General features: G+C 50.4%; 1 protein-coding gene across 6 annotated transcripts in view; it reads right to left on the bottom strand.

Annotated features, from left to right (window-relative positions):
* TCF20 (transcription factor 20) overlaps positions 1–11,017 on the bottom strand; it is a 114,073-nt gene extending 103,056 nt beyond the window's left edge. For 5 of the 6 annotated variants that reach the window (XR_011902802.1, XR_011902805.1, XM_072328452.1 and 2 more), the window contains exons 1-2: positions 10,739–11,017; positions 1,959–2,069 (exon numbers count right to left, since the gene is read on the bottom strand). The gene's annotated coding sequence lies outside the window, so the exon portion shown is untranslated. The remainder of the gene's footprint in view (positions 1–1,958; positions 2,070–10,738) is intronic. The other variant, XM_072328480.1, reaches the window with a different exon arrangement.
* Positions 11,018–18,524: the final 7,507 nt, after the last annotated feature.

Below are 18,524 nucleotides of genomic sequence, written 5' to 3'. Positions count from 1 at the left end.
CATTCTCTGCACTGAAGCATCCCGGACCACCAGCAGCAGATCAGAGCGTGAGCTCTCGCTTCTTGCCAAGGACTTACCCGCTCGCTACATACCACTCCAGGTGGGCTGCTATGACTCAAGCTGCTCGGTACCTGCAAGCATGCCTGCTGAAACATGCCAACTAGTTCACGCTCACTGCGCCTTCAAAGCTCCCCAAAACACAGCACGGTGCTTCCAACGGGACGTGAAGGAGAAGCTCCCTGTGGACCACTGAGCTTTTGCAGAAAGCAAAAGCTTGCAACGCCAAGCTCCAGAATTCAGCACAAGCACAGGCACACCATGCATCCTTTGTATGTAAACCAGTCGAGTCCTCCAGTGACATCCCTCCACCAGCCTTATTTCTGAAGGCCTGTTTTCACTGCGTTCAGAGCCTCTGGTCCTTACCTCAAGGAAGAACACCTTGGCAGCACACAAACCTTCCGACCATCTCCCTCCCTCTTTTTAAAAACAGGCTGAGGGGTAGAATCGAGGCCACAAAGCTCAATTCTGTAGAAAGCTGCTTTCAGCACAGAAGTAAAACCTGGCTGGGCCCTGTGCCCGGGAGGGACCCACAGAGAGCTCGGCCCTCCCTCACCTACTGCAGGCAGGCAGAGCTCACCATCATCTGAACCACCCTTGCAGCAGAGTCCAATGTAAGCAGTACAGCTGTGCACAGAGATCGCTGAAATGAGACACCGCCAGGCTATTTTCTGGTATTATTTCTGTAAATTTAGCACTGCTAAAAGGTTCCAGATAGACGCTCTCTGGAGACTGAAAGCCTTTGCCTACCCGGAGAAGATATGCAGAGAGAATCGCAGCAAAGCGTAGCTGTGCTTTTCTCATCTCTCCCAGCCTGCAGAGGCTGTAATGACTGACAACGGTCCAAAATGAGGGACACACATAAATTATTAATACTGCACTAGTAGTCGTGCTGTTGCTGTGACAGTCTAAAGACTTGAGAGAGGCAGGCCCTGCAGGGGAATATTACTTCACTTCAAAATCATTCATTCAGGAAGCTCACATACCGAGGAGAAAAGAATCACTCTGCAGCAAGCTCCATCGAAACCCTCAGTTTTAAGACCCTTCCTTTCCAAGGCAAAAAGCAATTTCAACGAGAACAGGAAAGCATCGTGAAGCATCGGCAACTCTGGATTTCAAGCGAGCGCCACAGGAGCAGCATTTTTCCAGATGCGAACCCCAACGCGTGTCTCCTCCCCGACCCGGGTAGCCCACCCTGCTTCTGAGAGCTGGAGCCGTGTTTTGTCTCTGCAGCCACTCTGCTGAGGCAGCCGAACCCGCGCCAGCCGGGATAATGGGCACTAGCACATGGCTGGCAGCCAAAGAGCCACTTCGGGCAGCAACCTGCGCTGGGAAGAGTGTGAGGCTCCAGCTCTGCGTTCTCCCAGACCTTTTATCTCCTTCCAGGTTCCGTGCTATACCTGCAGCAGCCAGAAACCTGTAAAGCAGTATATATATATAAAAGGAGGCAGCTTCCTACTGATCATTTTTCCTTCTCTCCCCTCTTGCAAGTTTGGTCCATTTCACATCGATTTCCAGAACTGAGATAAATGAACGGAACTCTGGCATTTCGAAAAACAAGTTCAACGATTTCTGTCTTTCTCAGCAATCAAGAATAGATTCACTTTTCATTTAAAACAGAAAAACTCCCTCCCCAAATACTTGAAATAGTTACTGAAACGTTTTCTTTGCCAAAATCCCACAAAGACTCGAGCTTATTAATAACATTTTGAACATAACAAGCACAACACAGCTCCACACCAAAAAGAGAAGAAAGCAGGCAATTCCTCAAACAATAAAGTAATCCATTTTGAAAGCCAGTATTTTCTAGTACAAATTCTTGCATTAACCAAAAACAAAAAAACAGGAAGGTTTTCAGTAACTCTACACACCGATGGGGGGAAAGAAAAAGCAGACCCTACCCCCAGCTGGATGGCATTCCTCTCTTTGGGTGCAATGTGGTAGCATCTGACAGACGCATCTGATCCATTCCCAAACTCCAGGCGATGTTTTAATCATCAATGGGCAGAATCCTATTAATTTTCAGGGAAAAAAAAGACAAATAGAAAAACAGAGTAGAATATGGAGACAGGACGCAGAGCACCTGGCATCTGTCTAGCAGATCCAGCTGATTTAGCTAGGCCCATAATCATCAGAAATTAAAGAATAAGCTGGTGGCACAAAGTGCCATCTACCAGTGAAAGCCCCTTCCACCCCTCCACCCTCCCTCTGCCACCTCAGCCCGACCCCGTCTCCCAACATGGCTTGAAATATTGGGCCCACAGCAAAGGAAAGGGAAGAGGCAGAGGAGAGGGAAGAAACAGAATGGGGTGAATGGAGACAGCACATTGAGCCCACCGGCACACCCCAAGGGTGCACACAGGCCCAAGCTGAGCAGGAAAGAGGAGATCCAGCATGCAGGAGGAGGCAGCAGTAGAGCAGCTGGGGCTCTCTCAGGTTGTCAAGCCCTTGAAGGTCAGGACACAGCTCGCATAGAGCAGGGACAGCAAGAGGACGACACGCTCAGCCCCACCAGGGGCCGTGCGGCTGCAGCCCAGAGTCCCACCAGGATCCCCACAGCACGCGGCTTCACACCCAGCCCGACTGCGCCTGTAACCAACCCCACAGGCCAGTCAACAGGGCTTGAACCCTGGGATTCAGCAGGCACCAGCCTCTACCTCACACACTAAATAATTAAACTCTGTGGGAGCAGCAGCAGCCTCGTAAAACTCTCACACAGCCTGAGCCAGCCATTAATGGGGGTCAAAGATGAAGGCTTTTTTTTTTTTTAAGTGCGCTTTGATGCATGGGGAGAGCGGTGAGAGGAGATGTTCATTACCCTCTGTGGTACCCACAGCATTTTTCCTGACTATCAACACCTCCTCCTCCCACCCGCACCGTGTGCTGCTGGCAGCCACCCATCCACGCAGCCGGAGGCCATTGGAAAGTGCATCTGGCCACCTGCAGGCAGCAAGGGGCCGGCAGAAATAGCAAGGGCTCTCTGGCCTCAGCACCCCTTCCTGCCAGCCCTTGGGCCAGAAGGGCACACATCGTGGGGCTGAGCTGTCACAGAGTCAGAGAATCACCAAATACCTCGACTTGGGAGGGACTCACAGGGATCATCAAATCCAAAACGGTAGTGAGCAACCAACGGGGCAATGAGAAAGTGTGACAGAAACCTCGGCTGAACAGCAAGTGCCTTCAATTACAAGGAGCAACCCCATCACATGGTTGGATCCATCACCCCATGCGCTGGGTCGTGGTATGCTGCGTGCGCACACTGCTGTTATCTGTTTGCAATCACGTTTCAGTCGGTCTTTCTGCTTAATGCACGAAGAGCAGAGCTAATCAGATTCACTCATTCTTTCTGCTTAATGCCATCAGTTCCCAAGCACGCTCTGTGCTGCTTCAACTGATGCTCAGCTAACACTATCCAGGAGCAGGCAGTGCAAAAGAAGATGAGACTACCTATTAATCTTAGCCCTGCTTTCCAGTCATTGTGTCTGAAAATTCCTTCTGCAGTCAAAGCTTTGCAAACTAGAGTCAGGAAATTCCTATTTCCCCCTCTCCACTCCCTTCTCCAAGCTGCTCCTGCAGCGATATCTGGGCAATTAATTAGTGCGCAGACCTATCGGGCTTTCCTCTCACCCTCAGGGAGAGCTTTTTTAGGTATTTCCTGGCTGGGAACCTCCACAGAAGGATGCCTTCTGCTGGCACCGTAATACCTGTACTAATCTATCGGAAGTGACCCTCACGTGCTCTCCTCCCCCTGCTCTCCCAGTGCTGTGTGATTACTGCAGCCCGCCGTATGAACTCTAACACGCCCTCAGCACTTTCAGCCTGAGGACACAGAGGCTCCGAACAGAGCCCTGATCCTTCCTTGCATCCCTCTGCCCTCTGCAAGGCAGATGGGACACTGCTGGAGACAGCTGCAACGCCGTCACCTGCCAGTACCAGAGCGACTGCCACAGCTGTGCAGAGGGCCCCAGGCCCCAGTAACACCCAAGCCCATGAGCCGGGCTGAGCAGCACAGGAGATGAAGCCAGCAGCAGCTTCCACACATATACGTGACCCCCACCTGACAGCCATGGCATCAGGCAGAGCAGCAGCAGCTCCCAGGAGGACTCTGGCCACGCAGCTCCTTTCCCAACACCTGCCCCAGGCCTGCAAACAAGTGCGAGGGACGGAGGAAAACCATACCTCTCTATGGAATTACTTACAGCTTTTCCTATACTGCCCCTCTCTTATAAACATGGGGCGATTCTTTCGTCTTTTTTAGTGCAGCTGGCTTATAAGGGTGTAAGATTTATAAAAACACATCCTTGAAAACAAAGCCACTTTGTGCTCAGCATATCCAGTGGCACCATTATTTAATATCAATACACCAGTTCTTTCCTTTATGCACTCCACCGCCGGAACACAAATCCACTCTAACAGCCACCCGGTGTATAATCTTACCCTGTAAAGCAACGCAGCCCCACAATAATCCCTCTTTTCCCACAACGTCTTCAAATACCAACAAGAAGAATTTAGGCTTAAATGTTTAACACAAAGAAAAAACTAAAAGCGGGAGGATTCACATTCCTAACAACCCTCAAATTGGAGCAAACTCCCCCACCTCTCCCTACTGCTATTTGAAAACAGCTGCACAAACATCTCCACTTTGTGCCGCACACCAATTGCCACCTGCCCTTCCCACCAGGTATGGCCGCTCGGTCGGTCCACGCACACAAAGGCTCCCCACACCCTGTTGCTTTTGGCAAACAACCCCCCGGTGACATCATCTTCACCCCCTGTGCTTTATAAAACTCAGTAGGCAGCACAGGATCTGCTCCAGTAGCTGTAAAGCAATCACTGAGGGCTAACAGACATCTCCATCTCATCTCCTAAACGCGCACTCTGACCCATGCCGTGCCCCTGCTAAATGCACACGTGGGCGTGCATCTCATCAGGCTGCACGTGCCTCTTCCCTGCCACCAGCAAGGGATGGCACAGAGACACTGGTCTACAAAAGCAGAGTGAGGCTGACACGGCGTTCATGCCATTCAGCGGAAGCAAGGTCCCTTGGTTGTTTGCCAAGGAGTTTGGTCTGCTGCCCTACCTCCGCATCTTGGCTGCACGCTGTGCTGCTGCTGCTGCTCCCACCAAAGGGGGACCCAGGTATCATCCTGCTCTTGCCCTTCACCCCAAACCTCGAGGGCCCCCCAGTCGCACCAGCACCAAACTCAGCCACACATGCCACCATCCCCATATGTGGCGATGCCCACAGCTGTCCTTGCCTGAGACAGAGACACAGCTACTGCTCTATAAGCCGTTTACCATCCTTAGGCTCAAGTAATTAGCAAGCACCCGAACAGCAACTGGCTGTCTTCCTGACGAGGTGGTGAAACTCAACCTCTTCCCTTTCCCTTTTGAAAGTACAGCTTGGAAATGGGATCAGCATCTGGAAGCACACATGAGCTGATCCTGGGGAAAGAATGAGAGGAGAGAGGGGAAGGGAGGGAGCTGAGACTGAAAGCTGAGGGCGAGGTTTCACATTACAGCTGAAGGAGACTAATAGTTCACCGCTGCCAAAAAAGGGGGGCCCCATTTCCACCTTTCCTTCATTCCCCACCTTTCACTTCTGGCAACACAAACCTCACCCCTCCCGTGCAGCAGCACTGGTACTAGCCTGAACCTGGTGAGCAGGTTCAGTTCTCCATCCCAGGAGAAAACTATTCATGTTTTTTTTCTGCTGTGCTTTTTTATTTATTTTTTTTTAAAAAAACACACGTATTTTTTACCAAGTCCATTTTCCAAAAGCTGCACACGTCGAACTCATGCACACCGGAGCAGCACAAGGGCACAGCTCAACCTCCGCTTCTGGACAGAGCCAGCAGCCAGACTGCAACAAAACCCACCCTCAGCTACATGACAGTGTGGTGCCAGCACAAAAGACGAGGCTAAACCAGAAAGTCTGCAGTAGATGTGTTTGCTAATAAACACTAAACTTTTACCTGTAACTAAGGTCTACCCACCTGCACTCAGGACAGAAGGCAGCCATGAAGGTAAAAACGGACACTCAAACCCAGCAGACCCAAACCAGGCAAAAACACGAGCAGTGCTGCAGGATTCCCAAGAATAATTGTTCCTCTTTTTAAATTGGACTCTTATTATCCAACAAGATGGCTGCCTTCATCACTGCGCTCAGAAATGTCTGTTTCCATTGCAAATTTAACAATTAGTTGCAGGGTGCTGGTGGCAAAGAATTTTTCTTCCCCCGTCAGCTCCACATCAGATGAACAAATAATGCAGTTCTCTTCGATTTTAAAATAAATAAATAAATTCAAAAATCAAGCCCATTTTACTTCACTGTCTTTCTTCCCTTCCACCTCCTCAGCTCAATTACTAAAAGCAATTTACAGACAATAAATGCAACTTCACAGCTGCTTGTATGAAACGTTCCCTTTATTTTATAGATGAGGATACAGTCTATACAGAAATTAATACCACAGAGGTCTGCTTCGAAGCTGGCTAAGGAAGAGGAACAGACAAACTATTAAAGAATACAGATCGTGCCTGCACACCAGTATAACCAGTAATAAATGGCTACAAAAGCCACCAGTGGGATGTAAATTTGGTGAACGTATCTGCTTAAATACAGCAACAAACAAAAGCCCGCTCTGGGGTGTTGCTTTTTTGTTTTATTCTGTTTCTATTAGCTTCGTGCGTGATCACCAGGAATGAAGAATCTGCAGCTGAAAACCACACACATCATTTTGTCAATGGAGATCTGCCAGCCAGGAGAGCGTCCAACACTTTATCGCAGCCTCCCGGGCTTTGGCAGGGCCAAGAGGAGCAAAAACCTGAGCCTGACGTTAAAATAACCGCCTGCAAAAAAGCATGGGGAGTAGCACCACTAAAGAGAAGGAAAATAAAATATGCAGGCGCTCTTCTGATGCTAACTGCTCCTCCAGGTTTAATAAAAACACACAGCCAACTTTTCTTCCTCCGCGCGTTCCTGCAGCTCAGAAGCGCTGTACAGCCCAGCGTGCCCAGCTCTCCCAGAGCCACGCACCACAGCAGAACGACCCTATAAGAACCAGGAAGGTGGTGCTGGAGACAAAGCAGTGCTAATTCTGGCACTGTCTTATCACACAGCCTGTGTTTACCACCAAACCTAGCACCTCTGGGTCAGTAAACCCACACGCTCCTGGACTCCACCCTGCAAGTCCTCTCCTGGCACCTTCCCCGCTTTGGCCAGCAGCTTCGTTTCCTTATCCCTGACCAACACGGACTGGTTTTTGTATAGCCGCAGCCCCTGGAAAACTAATTCAGGATTAAACTCAATTCTAGCCTGCATACAAACACCAGGCACACTTAACCCAAGAGGGCACTGGGGCTTCTCGACTGTGACCAGCTTGAAAACCCAAGCTGTATCACATGTGCATCGAAGAATGGACGGGCATCAAGAAGGATCAGAAAACAGCAACAGAAACAAAGCCAACATGAAGGATTTCGACTCGCTCTCTCTCTTACACTGGGAGGGCTGGTAAACACCACACCATTTCTAGCAGGGCCGCCATTTTCTGCCTCTTCACTGCAGGAAGTCCAGCTGTCTGCGCCCCTTCCACACAGCCCTGCCACCACAGCCCTGCGCTACCTCACAAAATGGCTCCTGAGATGCAGCCACCAAAGGGGGCCCAACACACGGAGCCCACAGCCCATCTGTACCTTCTACGCAAGGCCTGGGGTGCCCGTGTTTCCACAGCGTGGCCTGCGACCTCCCAGCAGCTGCAGGACAGCAGGAGGGGACCAGCAGCCTTTTGGGTGCTTATAACTGGCACCCAGAGCTGCCACCGAGGCCCTGGAGTCCAAGCCTTTCCATTCAGGCCCTGGAGTCCAGGCTCCCCACTCCAGGCCCCATATACAGGTTTCCCTGCCCAGGCCTTCAGGTCCAGGTTCCCACATCCAGGCCTCCCATCCCCTCAACCTCTAGCCAGGCCGTGGCACCATTCCCTCTCGCAAACCGTTCCAAAAGGAAGAAACTGCAGAAGGCATGAGCAGCTCAGGCTGAGAATATCCTTTCTGAGGCTGGCGGAGGCTGAGCCACTGATATTTTTCTAACACAAGGAACATATAAGATGCCTAGAATTTGATAGCTGCTTTTTAATTAAATTGAAATAAGTAAATCACAACCCGTTGCCATGGAGAACGAACAGACACAGCCTCTTGACTCCAGGGCAGGATCAAGCAGGAGAGGCAGACAAGGCTGTGAAATTAAAAACACCTATTTTAAAGCAAATGGTCTTGATAATTAGCAAAAAATGCGGCATAGGGAAATAATATAACCATATGGCAGGAAGCGGTTTTCAAGGTGAACTACAAAGCTTCTTTAAATAAATGAATAAATTGCAGGAGCTGCCGGGTCACTTCCAGAACCATATCCACAGGATTAAGCATCATTTTAAAAATACATAGGAAAAAAAAAAAATAGTAATTAGCCCTTCTTTTCATTCTCCTGCCTATAGTCTACATCTGTGTTTGTTCTTATTTTCAGAGACTTGTTTCAAGTGATTTATGTTTGCACCTATTTGCAGCTACCAGTGAGCCATCAAACTCACACATTTTCAAAAGCCTTGCAGATCACCCTGGAGCGAGAACCGAGTTTATGGGATATAAAACCTTTTATCTCTTGCTCGGTGTCATTACACAATCCTGGCCAAGTCATCCGACACTAATAATCACTCTGAAGCCGCGCGTCCCCACTGTGACTGCCCCAAAGTGACGCGAGCAGACCAGGCACATCACACATTAGAGCCTGTGCTGCCCCTCCGCAGCAGCAGAGCTTAGAGGGATGGGGAAGGCAGGCTGGGCTGGTGCCAGGAGCCTTGCATGCTCCCTTTCCCTGTAGTCTGTGCAGCCCACAGGGCAGACAGCCTGCTCCATGCCTTCCTGCTCCCACGCTCACATGCTTCCAGCAGCACTGAGAGAGGTTGGGTGGCTTGTGCTGCTCCTTAGCATCTCTGCAGAGAAGGTATTCGTTACATGGCTGCTGCCCCTACCCTTCCAAAGCACTGCTGCTCTGCTCAGACCTGAAAGGGGCTCTCTCATTACCATCCTAAACCCAGTCAGAGCAAACCTGAGCGAGACTTCCCAACAGGGCAACAGAAAATACAACCAAAGTGCACCGAGTCCATAAGAGCCTAAAAATACCTGAAATAAATTCTACCTGATGACTCGGATTCAAAAATATGCCATGCGTTGTTGTTTTTTTTTTCCCAGGGGAATGGACAGACACACTAATCTTCACTTCAAACCTCCTCCCTGCTCCAGGGGAGAAACCAACCTTTCCTCCTCATTTTTCGAGGACACAAGTTGTCAGCCCGTCATTAGTCTTCCACAGCCACTAACGACCCACACCAAGCACGCTGCCAGATCCCAGTTCCAGGCCCTCACGGCACAGCTGGTTACATTAAGGACAGTCACACTTCCAGCACTAATCAGCAGAAACCAAGCTGGCTATTGACAAATCCTCTTCTGTTCCCCACCATGGCTGTGAACGGAAGGAATTGGGAAAAGGTGCTGCAGATAAAGAATGGCTGGAGGAGAGAGGAGCAATTAAAATGAGTACTGTCAGCTCTCTGCTTTGCCCCAAGTTTGGCACACTTGCTGCTCTAACCGCTCAGTAAGATCCATAGCTCTCATTATAAACAAACTCAAGGCCCATCTGCATGAAGATGTGCACAAACTACCTGCCAACGTGGCCCAACCTGATGTGCACCACCGCGGGCCCCGATGCAGCTCTGGACAGACCCTGAGGCACACGCAGCACGTCCTGCCCTGCCTCGTTCCTCCTCACCCCTCAGCTTCGCTTATTTCGAATCCAGGTTTACAGCAGCACGGCCAGCCCAGAGCCTTCCCCTGGAAGGAGCTGCGGTTCCTTCCCCGTTCCCACAAGCCAAGATAAGCGCTCAAGGGGAGCCGCCAGCCCACAGGCACTCCCAGTCGGACGCAGCCAGGCCTGGAGGCGTTCAATCCCTGCTGGGCGGCCGCTTGGCAAGCGCAGAAGATGCTGGTGATGCCCAGGAGCGCGTTATTTCAGCATGGTGGTGCCGAAGGTCACAGGCCAAGAAGAACATTGAAAAAGGAAAACAAGAAACCACGCGGAGTGCCGCTCCCTTCGCAGCACTGCCCCATGCCGTGCACGCACAGGGGGCCGTGGGCCCACCGGGCTCCTCCTGCCCCAACCTCCAGCCTCTGACCGCGCCGTGCAGACGGTAGATTTGGGATGGAAAGCTGCCGACGGCCGGCTATAGCCACGGCACCATCCAGCCCTCAAACTTCAGCGTCAGCCCCGTGTCACCCGCTGTCAGCAACTCCGAGCCGCGCTCCTACTGAACGGGGAGCGGCACTTCGGACCCGGACGGAGCTCCGCCAAAAACCGGCATCACCCCAACGCTCGGCCCCAAAGGTCACGGCGGGCAGGGATGGGAAGCGACACAGGCAGCTCGCAGAGCAGACGGCGCGGGGCCGCTCGGGGCAGCCAGCCGAGGGACCACGCGCTGGGTGACCGCGGACACCCTCGCGGCGCCCACCCCATCGGCTCCCAACGTCCCGGGGCCGCTCGGCGCAACCCCCCACGAAGCGGTAGAGCGCACAAAGTCACCTCCAGCGGGTGCAGGGGAGGGGGATCCCGGCCCGCCGCCCACCGGCCGCTCACCTGGCGGGGCCGCCGCTCACGGTGCCATCGCGGCGCGGGGCTCCCGGTTCTTTGTTGCGCGGCGGGGAGCGGGCGAGATCCGGTCACGTCATGTGACCCGCCGGGGGGGGGGGGGGTCGGCTCTCGTGGAGGTGCTGCTGTTTTCCCTTTGATTTGTTGTTTTTGTTTCGGTATGTTTGTTTGGGTTTTCGCCTTCCTCCCCTCTCTCCCTTCCGCCCCCCCGCCCAGGCCAGGCCCCGCCGCCGGGCGCGGGTGTCAGGCCCGACTGCTGCCGGCGGAGCGGCGGTGGAGGAGGAGGAGCCGCGCGCGGGAGCGCTCCTCGGCGGGGCGCGGGGGCGGGATCCGGCGGCGCTCGGCGCTGCCCACGGCACGGCCCGCCCCGGGGCTGCCCACGGCGCGGCTCGGCCCGCAGGGAGCGGCGCGGGACGGGGATGTCCGTCCGGTGGGCTTTCCAGGCAGCGGGAGCGGGGGGTGGCCGGCTCTCTGTGCTGGTGAGGCCGCACCTCCAGTGATCACTTCGGCTGTGTTCAGATCTGGGCCGCTCACTGCCAGAAAGACATGGAGGCCCTGGAGCGTGTCCAGAAAAGGGCAGCAGAGCTGTGAGGGGTCTGCAGCACAAGTGTGATGGGGAACGGCTGAGGGAAATGGGGTTGGTCAGGATGGGGGAGAGGAGGCTCAGGGGAAAACTCAGTGCTCTCTATAACAACCTGAAGGGAGGTTGTAGTGAGGTGGGGGTCGGCCTCTGCTCCCAGATAACAGTGATAGGATGAGAGGGAATGTCCTCAAGTTGCACCCTGGGAGGTTCAGGTTGGATATAAGGAAGAATTTCTTCTCAGAAAGTGGTGCTGCAGTGGCACAGACTGCCCAGGGAGGTGGTGCAGTCACCATCCCTGGAGGTGTTCCAGAGCCGTGTGGATGTGGCACTGAGGACGTGGTCAGTGGGCATGGTGGGGATGGGCTTCTGGTTGGACTCAATGATCGTTACAGTCTTTTCCACCCTTAATAATTCTGTGATTCAGTGATTCTGAGAAGCAGCCTCCCTGCTGCTCCCGAGATTGCTCCTACACCAGCATTGGCTTTAGCGGCACCACAAATGGCACAAAAACATAACATCCATGAACTGGCAACCTTCAGGGCCTAAAATTGCCTCTGTGAAGCTACTGTGTGCCCAGCACCCAACCAAAGCACACTGAGGAGCTCGGCTTGCCCTGTTGTCACTGCTGTGCCCACCTGAGGGGATGGCTCCTGCCCTGCAAGGCTGCTGTGCAGCAGCAGCACACAGGCATGTCCACTGTGATACAGATGCAGTGTCAACAAGAGCAATTTTAGCCAATTGCTTTTCAAGGGACCAGGTTCATTTGGTGTTTGTCCAGTGCGGCCAGCATTACAAAGCCTCCGACCACATCAGCTTCCTGGCAATCTGTTTTTTCTGCTCTTTAGTTTAGAGTCGCTAACGCAGCATTCCCCCTCCCTTGATCATGTGCCCCCCATAGCAATAACATCCCATGCTAAAATCCACACATAAATTAATCTTTTAAATGGCTATCTCAATTTGAAAGGCTTTTTTTTTTCCTACTGCCTCTCCCCCTAACCTTCCACCTCTCCCTTTCCCAGCTCATTACAGGAAGCAAATCTGCAGATGAAAACGCATGAAATAGAACCAGATCCCGCCAGAGCATCAAACATGAAATATGCCAGCGCCGCTCCACAGACAGCATAATCAATGCCCTTCTTCCCACAGCAAAACCACCGAAATTCTTTGTTCCTGCGCAGAGTTGTCCCAAATCTACAGTTCATCACTTCATCCGGCAGATGAGATACCCCCACAGAAGCCATGTGAGTGAAACCAACTAATTGCCATCTGAGAACGGGCGCACACAGACAGACAATAAAGTAGAGGAACACATACTCATCATTAGCGGAATGTGCTGGAAAATAACAACCCAGGCTCCTCAGTCCTTATCCCAAAGGAGACCAGCAAAAGACTCCCAGAAGGTAAATCTCAACCCTCTCCTTGCTCATGGTACAGCAGAGAGCCGTCAGCTTGTTACTCACTCCTGCTCACACTCCTGCCTTTGCACTCCATAGGTGTTCCTTTTTTTTTTCCTTTTTCTCTCAAGTGGTCAAATTGATTAATATAATTAGATTAAACTAAGAACAATTGCATCTAGCCTGTAGTTAGCCTGAATTTTGCTGCTTTCTGTCAGATCTGATAAAGAGACCCTGAGCCCAATAGCTTGTTTGCTTTTTCCAGCCATATCAGCTGATCTAATAAAAGATATTACCTTTCTCCACAAACCTTGCTTCCCTGGGATCTTCAGACCATCACAGCTACGACAACAACACTGTCTCGCCTTCTCTGATTCTTCCAGATTCTCTTATCTATGAAATAGAATATGATAAAACAAACGTATTTGGTTTTGTATCGATTCTCATGCCGTTTTCATAATCATAATATTCGAGTACAGTCTAGGACTACATTAACCGATCCAAGTAACATCTGTCACACGTGGGGGTTGGTTTTCTTTGTCTTGTTCTCTCCCCAGGAAGAAAATGATGTGCAGAGCAGTGTTTTGGTCTTGTGAGCTGGTGTTTTGGTTTTGTTGTTTTTTTTTCTCCTCTATTCTTGTTGCTCTGTATTCATACCAAGCAAAATGGGGACAATGGCAATTTCTGTGCTAGGCTTTATTTCCCAGGGAAGTTAATTTCAGAGTGTTGAGGCGCCCATAGAAAGATGTCTCCTGCACAAAGGGACGTTAAAATATGTTATGCCCAACCAAAGAAAAGCTAAGCTGTAGTCTTGACATCTGGGACAAAAACACACACAAAAAAGAGAACAGCATTTCCCTTCCTCCAGAAGAGGAGTTTCAACCTGTGGTGCTGAAGCTCCAGCAGATTGAGGCAGGTTATTAACATACAGACACAGCTATAGATAGGAATATCTGGATACCAAAAGGAGTAATGTATCTTCTGTTTGCATTGGAACAGATCGTCATGGGACAGCTTAGAGGGAAACAGTGGAAATAAACTATTTCATAGTGAAACACAGAAAGCATTTCCCCCTGTGTAAGGAGTCACACCACTGTTCCTCAGAGAGGAACCCTGAGCAATCCCACGTGTCTGAGGGGCACAACACGCGAGCTTCTGAAAGGCGGAAACTGAGGTGAAGAGAGGAATCATTTGTGCTCAAGTACTGAAAGCAGAAATACCAGAAGACCTCAGGGAGACGGCAGACAGCAGATTTAATATGTTTTTGCAATGTTATATGGCAGCAAAAATCATGCAGTTAATTTAATTTGGGGTTGTAAAGGCAGAGACCTCTTCTCAGAGATAGAGGCAATAGTCCCATTTTTTAATATAGCGGTGAGACCACGGTTTGAAGACATGTTTAGATCTGGACAGCTCAGTACAAGCTGGATGTCAGCGACTTGGAGGGAAATAAAAAAATAAGAACATAAAATGATAAAAAAGAAAAAGCTGGAAGGGATTACAGTGTGTGTAGGTTGGCCAAATAACAACTGTGAAGAGCATCATGGGAATTGCGTACGAGAACTTCAGGGGTGCAGAAACACCAGGGAGCGAGAGAGACTGCTTAGGGTTGTCTGAGGGAGTGTAAATGATATCAATGTAAATGAAATTAAGCAAAGGAAGTATTAATCTACAAATCTGCATGACAGCATCCCAGAGGAGCTCCCATCACCTGATTCACAGAAGACGATCAAGAAGCAGTGACTGCAGGAAGGGATTAGGTGGGGACAGCGTGCCTTGGGCATGTCCCACTACTGACCGTCTGACTGCTTGCTATCTGCAACATTCGCAGAGCAGGTCTCAACCCTGTACTTGGGGGAAGCTTTCTCTACAGCATTGCTGTAGACCAAAATAACCGTGCTTGGTTTCAGCAGGTAGCAGTAGAGGGAGTGCTGTACTCAAAGGGATCTAAGGGGTGATTGTATCCACAGAACATTTCCTTTTCACCTCCTTGATTTTCTGGAGATGTCCCTGGTTCATCACCTGGTCAGGACAACGATGGCAGCACGCCTTTGTTTAGTGCTGGCTGTCAGGACATTTCCTTGGATCACACAGACCCTTCAGGAGCCGTCAAGGACAGCACCTACCTCTTCCAAGGAGTCTGTAGCATCCGTAGATGGCAGCTAATTGAGATGGGAAAAAAAGAAAAAGGCAGAGCCTTATAATTCCTTAATTAGAGTGAAGAGATCAAAGTATTTCCTTTTCTAACACAGTAGGAAAGCCAGCCTGAACTTGCACCTATGCCACCTTTACATCAAGTTGTGCCACCACAAAATGGGAGACCTAGTGTGGGCAAGCACAGGGCGATGCCCCATACTGCTGTTCATCCTGAATGTGCCACACGCACGATACTTTAAAAGGAAAATAATAATAATAATTAAAAGGCCCAGACAATTTTATAAATGATCTATAATGAGTTTGAACATCTTTCCTTTCCTTTCTGGGTCTGGATTTTTTTTAACAACACCCTTAGGGAGGCAATGCAGTGATAATTATCAGTCCAAGCATACACAAAGCACGCCAAGGTATCATCTACTGTAACTGTTGACCTTAAACAGCTTTTCTATAGGTAGAAATGTAATGATCTCTGTGAAGGAAACCTCTCTACTTATTAAAATGAATACCATGGCCTAACACACACAGGCAAACACGAATGCGCTAATATCTGGGTTTGAGGTTGTCCTGTAATTAACTGCTGAAGCACACACTGAAATGAGTCCATCACTCCCCTGTATCTCGGGGACCTCTGGCTGCTTCACTCACACTCTGCCTAATGGCTGTCTCAGGACAACAGCTGCCACAAACCTCTCTCATTTCATGCACTTACCTTGCGAGGTTGGCATTTGTTTTTTGGTCTTAATCAAGAGGAAAGTGTTTCCTTCTTTCTTTTAAATGTAGCTTTTCTCTGGAGGTAGGACAGGCAGTGTCAGCTCTGAAAATTCAAGATGAATCAAGCAATTAAGAATTGATATCTAGTGACTTATCATGACTAGAAATGAGAGATGCTGCATTCATTTCAGCTCTACATGAACCCAAAATAGCTAACCTGATTTTTATGGGCAGCGAGATTATTTTAAGTCTACTGGGCAGGAGAAGAGGAGCTACAGCTCCCTTATTAAACTGATTTCTCCAAAACCCACACCTGCGTTTCGCACACTGCCTAGCAGAGCAGGGCTGCACAGAGCTGTTCTGAAGAGCCGCCGCGCTCCAGGCTCAGACCCTGCCTTGACCTCGGTGAGTCTGAAAGCCTACAGAAATCCCGAGGGAGCAAAAGCTGAGCTGAAGTTTTACTTTCTCTTCCCCACGTGCTCACACGGCACAGCCCTGTTTGAATAAATAATCCAGCCAAGCAGGAATGACATCACATCACGGCTGCGGCTTCTTTCGAACGTTCAAAAGAATGGCAAGCATTCCCATTCACAAAATGATCACAGCACCTCTCCTTGCACCTCTGTCTTCCCTGGGAAGCTCTGCGCTGGGGCTGAGGGCTTCCCCATCTTCTCATCCCTGAGCAGAGTGTTGTGATGAGCCACAGCCATTTGCTCTGCCTGCCCTAAGCCCTCTCCACCAGCCCAGGAGATTCTTCAGCAGTTAAGACCTTCTGAGATGGATGTGCAGTAACTCATCACGTCCCCTCCATAAACATTTATTTGGGGAATTACAGCATAAGTAATTGGGCTTTCCATGGTAATTTGGCTTTTACGAGCTCTCCTTATTGCCAAAATGGTGGATACCTCCATAAGAGAGAGCAGTAACTTCTGCAGCTCGGTGACCTCTGTGTGTGAGCAGACCTCAGCCAGTCAAATGGTATCCCCGATCAATACCTGCATAAGAAACCAACAATGAAAAAAGAGTGCTGCTGAAATGGGTGCTGGAGACCCAGGAAGAGACTTTTTTCCCCCATACTTTATAAAACTGAAAGGAGCTGAATAATTCCAGCTTACCCGGCTACTGGCTCCCACCTTGACAGCCTGATCTGAATAAGAACGTAGGAAGCTGATTTTTGCTCCTGACTTTACTTCTGACCCTCTGCAATTTTGGAGAAGTCGTTTAACCTCCCGAGTCTCCGTTTCCTCGTGTATGAAGCTGAAATATCACACTGAGCCTTGCAAGGACACTTGACATCTTTGATTTTAATGGCATGTGTCAGCATAAAGCACCGCTGGTGGCGTTACAAGGCTAATTCCCTCGCAACTGCAGCACATGTATTTTGGGTACAATTATTACCCCTGGGAGCACTCAGAAATCCTTGCCCCAAATTGCAGGCCTAACAGACTTTCAGATGGGAGAGAAAACAGAGGCTCTAAGTGGTTACCTAAAGACACGTTTCGAAGAAGCCCATATGTTAGCTTTTCCACGTTCATCCTGTTCCAATTTGGGCAATTACATTGTGACTGCTTAAAGCAGGGGAGCCTACCTGCCTGGCCCTACCAGCTGTATATCTCAATCTTCATGTGGCCAAGAGCTATGGAACGCAAGCCACATATTTCAGAAGGAAAAGCAGAGCTCCAGGAGATGCACTTATGTCATGGGTGCAAAGGAGGGGAACTGTCTTCATCACGTCTGAGGGGCTGGTGGTGGCCCTTGGGCTGCAGTGCAGAGCTGTGCGGGGCCAGAGGCACCATCTACGCAGGCAGAAGACAGCCCTGGCTGGGGCGGCTCTACGTGGCTCTAGGTGCCCACCTCGGGAGGCTGGGGGCCTCAGGGGCAGGCGGGCAGGCAGGGGACAGGAGAGGGAGCAGAGAGGACCTAGGGCACCATCTGGTGGCTTCACTCACCGCCTTCCCTAAATCCCTGACGCACAAGGTCACAGCCCTCGCATGGCTGAAGACTGGAGAAACCAGACTCTGCCGAGAGACCACCCAGCAGGGACCCCTGCCCTTGGTCCTTTGGGCGTTGCTGGGTGGGACAGGGGTCCGAATCGAGCTGCAGTAGCCATTCCACTTGGGTGCTTTTCAGTAAGTGCCTCCTTTTCTAAAAAGACTCAGCCCAAGCTAGATCTTTAGACAGCTGCCATAGAAGTGTTTAATGTTAACGATACCCCTGAGAAGAGAGATGATGATGATCGGAAGACGGAAGCAATGAAAGAGAACACAATGGACAACACCTTGGTCATACATTTTGTTTCAGACACCTATCACAACAAGCTCTTTGTTGTCTACAGATAAAAGGCAATACGTGGTTGGTGTATTTCATACCAGAAAACAGCACCCCTGCAAGAGTTTGTTCTCTACCAAAAAGGATGAAAACAGTGAACCACTCACACGCACTCAGCTTTTTGCCTTCTGAAAGTAGGGCTTGCTGGAAAGTGTTGTGAAGGGATTGTTTGAAAGGGACAGGATGGCCTCAGTGCCACCAACACCCCTTAGAGCAGAGCCAGCTAAGACAACACGGAGAGGGATGATGGCAGTGAGAGGCTGCATCTGTGGAGCAAAAGCTTGCTCTTGGTACAGAGGATAAAGGGCCCTGTGTTAATAGGGCACCTCCTTTACAAGAAAACAGTGCATTTTCCACCTTGTACCTCTGCTTATTTTGATAACATCTCCACTTCCTGAAATCCTGTCAATACAAAGGGGTAATTTCTCTTAGCTTTCGCACCACCTGGGAATCAAAGATTACAGCTCTGCAACCTGAGAGCATGTTCTGTGTGTAACTGCACCGGGCTGGGGAAAGCGAGCAGAGCCGCGGCCCTCAGGGACATCGTTTTTGAGAGGAATCCATTCTCAGCATTCAATTCAGGAATAAACACAATAAGTCC

This window comes from Excalfactoria chinensis, chromosome 1, assembly GCF_039878825.1.
Source record: "Excalfactoria chinensis isolate bCotChi1 chromosome 1, bCotChi1.hap2, whole genome shotgun sequence".
In the NCBI taxonomy this organism is placed as follows: Eukaryota; Metazoa; Chordata; class Aves; order Galliformes; family Phasianidae; genus Excalfactoria; species Excalfactoria chinensis.
Note: the sequence above shows the minus strand (reverse complement) of the source record. Positions and strands in the feature narration are given on the sequence as shown.